The following is a 4,029-nucleotide window of genomic DNA, read 5'->3' on the forward strand; positions in this document are numbered from 1 at the left end:
GAATCTTAAAATACCATCTGGTGCTGAATCTATGATGTACTGAAATACTGGAATTATGGCTTTTTAACATGCAGTTTTTACTGTAATCTTAATAGTCTCTTGATTTTATTTAACAAAGTAGATACGTATTGAACATAATGAATAGACAGCAAAACACTGAATTTGTTTGGATATTCTAAAACATGGTGCTATCTATGAGAATGGTGTCTTTATTATAACAGTTGAACAGTTAATGCCTTTATAATAGTTAAAATGTCAATGGTGTACTGAAATGTTCTTCAACAATAGGGTGGACCTTTTCATTCATGTACGTATCAGATTTACCTGTTGTTAAAACAAGCTTACTTTTTAACATATGGGAATTGTAAAGACCTCTGGATTTTGCTCATCCAGTCAAGTCCTTGGTAAAGGACAATAAAGTATAAAGAGATTTTTTTTTTTTAACTAGTGTTTCAAAAGCACTTTGTCTACCTAAGCTTGGCAACTTGAACAATGCTAAGGTACTGAGACATTAAAAAAAAAAGTTTACTTTTATTTTAAAATGCAAAGAGATTTTTAAAAAAGAAAATAAAGCTTTTAAATACTTTTGGTTTCAGCCATACATCTGCTGGTGAGCTACATATCCATTTTTAATACAGTCAGTTACAGTAGAAGTGGGGCTTACTGGCAACAAGGGAATAATTTAGTACACAAAACACATGTTTTTCTGGTGCTCATCTCACACAGCTATACTGTAAACTGTTTTCTACAATTATGACAAGTTCATTGCTCAAATGTGTACAGTTTTAAGACGAGAATTTTATATTAACCACAGGTAATAATTGGCAGCATGTGACAGAATCTACAACTAGTTAGCTTAGGCTTCTGCTGTTTTTAAAGATCTGTATGTTCTTCAAATATTGAATGGCAGATTGCTTTTGTGTTGGTAATTATGTACATTGTGGCGTATGTCATTTCTCGGTGTAAGTGTCCTCTTTTCCAGGAAGACTGAGCAGGCTGATGCCTACGCAAGATGAATGAAACAGGGTTAGTTCTGTGTGATTCCGTTGATTAAATAGAAAAACAATAGGCAGCTGGCTTGCTGTGGTGGTTTTAAATGATTAATTTGTATAAGAAAAAGTAAAAATTGTATAGTAAATTAAATTGTAAACAAAACTTTTTTAATGCAATGCTTTAGTATTTTAGTACTGTAAAAATATTAAAAAAAAATATATATATATATAAAAAAAATATATATATTTGGGTTTGGAGCTGAATTCACATCATGGTGCTACTCAGCCTGCTACAAATATATCATAATGTGAGCTAAAAATACATTAAAAAGTTTGAGTGATGTTCCTACTTGTCATATACCTCAACACTAGTTTGGCAATAGGATATTGAACTGAGAGTGAAAGTTTATAATATTGTATACCATCTTTTTTCCCCCCCAATAGCCTTTGAAAAAAAGAACTTTTTTTCTCAGTACTTGATATTTTAGCAAGTATAACTTGAACTTCAACTTTTTTTTGTTCTAAAAATTCAGGGATATTTCAGCTCATGTTCTCCTTATGCCAACATGTCACCTGTGTGTATGTAAAGCTGTTGTAGGTTAATAAATATATTATTCTTGGGGTTTTTATGTTTTTTCAGGGATTTAACTCTTCTCTTATGAATCCCTCCTCTAATTTTACTTGTATATGTATTGGTGTAACTAAAACTAATTTTGTAAATTTGTTAGCTCTTTTTATTGTAATGAAAGTGTTTAAAAGTTTTAGAATGTTTTGCCTGTTTCAAACAAACAAAAAAAAGAAAGTAGAATGCACTGAGCTGATTAAAGGGAAAATTGTAAGGCAGGGGTTTGGCAAGTGACCATTTGCTAGAGTTTCTCAAGTCACTCTCTAAACAAGGCTTCTCAGATTATGTAATTAATAAAATGAAAAAGGTACAGTCTGTATGAGGGCTTCCCTAAACATGTAAACCTCCATCACTTAGACATATGTTGTGCAATATACTGTAAGACATTAAGTTTGAGCTAAAGAAATTTTGTTTAGCAGAATTAAAACATAATTCTATTAAATCAAAGGAGGCCTTTTGGTTTTATTGGTTAAATATTTATTATGGCAATTTCAGAAATTCTTAGTCTGTGACTTTACCCACTGTAAAGACAAACATTCTTTAAAAAAAATGTTTGTTTGCCTTGAAACAAAAGTTTCAAGTTTTTAAAACCTTAATTATAGTTACCTTATATATTAGGTTAATTAAATAATTTTAAAATTTAATCCTCTAATTTTTTGAGTCATACATGCATCATGCCATCCATAGTAGATGTTTGGTTAATATACCATACACCGTCATTTGCCAAACTGCTGGCAAACAATAGCAGGAAGATAAGTTGGCAATTCAGTTATGTATTGTAAATATCTGAACTGTAATTTTGGTGTACAGACCCTGCCTCAGTTTGAGTGAATGAAAAAAGCAGACCTAAAATTGCTTGTATAGGATTATCAGGTTGACTATAGCCATACTTGAAGATGCTTCTGAGTGGTGTCAACTTTACTTGAATGAATTTTTCATCTTGATTGACGCACAGTGGTGTAAAGTTCACTTCTAAAGCTAGTGGTTAACTTGTGTAGGAAACTTTAGCAGTTTGACACTAAGGTAATGAACTTCTGTGTGCATTTTCTATGCTTATGTTCTACCTTTTTTTTTTACTTTAGTTTCACTCATTTTCATGAAATGTTTGGTATGTCTATAAAATCTGAGGATGGTTATAAATACTGTAAGTATTGTAATGTAATGCAGGTTATTTGAAAGCTGTTTATTATTATATCATTCCTGATAATGCTGAGATGTGGGTGTTTTTAATAAAATTTATATTTATTTAATGCACTCTAAGTCTGTCTTGCAGAAACTTGTCTTTCATGATACATATTTATAGCCTTCATACAACTAATACAGCATACAGTGGTGGTCTCCTTGAGACAGGCAAAAGTAAAACTAGAGATCAGGGGTAATAAAAAACAGAAAACATTAAAAGGCTGGAGGAGTATCTAACATGAAGGAATTGAGAGTTAAATATATATTGCTACATTAGAGGGCTACATGGGAAGCAGGACTGTGAGTAAGTACTTAAAGTTTCTAACCACCAAAGGAAAAGAAGGATTACTTAAAGTGTAGCTTGAAAAGGGTGATATAAAAACCATGCTACAAGTCAGTACAAGAAACATCAGCTCAGGCAATGCAAGTGAAATTTAATGGGTTTCCACTGCACTGTGACAGCATCTGGTAATAGAACCAGTAATCCTCAACTAGGCCCCTTTGGGTGCTATGCAAAAACAACACCATGAGGTGTGCAAACACCTACACATATTTTACAAGGTAAACCCTGAGATTTCAAGTAGGAATTGTAGCATCTTAGAAAATTAGTTTGGGAAGGAACCTCCGGAGATCTAATCCAACACTCTGCTAGAAGCAAAATCATCCCTATTCAAAGACCCTATACAAATCCATTGTCCAACCTAATAGTAAAACTAGACTGTGAACCCTGACATAAGCACAAGACAACACCATAACCTGCCACCAGCAAAGCGGGAGGATTACAGCACCCGTATGTCCTGCTGTGATGGTTAAAATACACTCAAGATCCAAGGAAGAAGGCCATGCCCCTCTCTACTGAGGAAGACAAAAACCTTCATAGTCTACATCAATCTGACCATGGCGTAAAATTCCTTCTGACCCTGAGTGGAAGGGCAATACCCTCTAGCCAGGAAGCTCCAGGAGAATTGCCATACCTCAGCCAAAAGTCTCAGCCTCAGGTGCAGCCAACCCCCAATGCTTGTGAGGAGGGCAGCCTCCCCACCCCTCTCAATATACACAGAAGCAGGAGTGGAATACATTTCTTCCAAGTCCCCCATGGCAACCAGCAAAGTCCAGAAGCCTGGGAAATAGCCGTGGGAGAGCATAAGCATAGCTACTCCTAGATCATCCCTGAGCAATGCCTGTCCAAATTTCCACATAATTTAATGAAGCAGAAGCAAGCCCATCATT

The sequence above is a fragment of the Alligator sinensis genome, unplaced genomic scaffold (assembly GCF_000455745.1).
Source record: "Alligator sinensis unplaced genomic scaffold, ASM45574v1 scaffold1092_1, whole genome shotgun sequence".
Classification (NCBI taxonomy): Eukaryota; Metazoa; Chordata; order Crocodylia; family Alligatoridae; genus Alligator; species Alligator sinensis.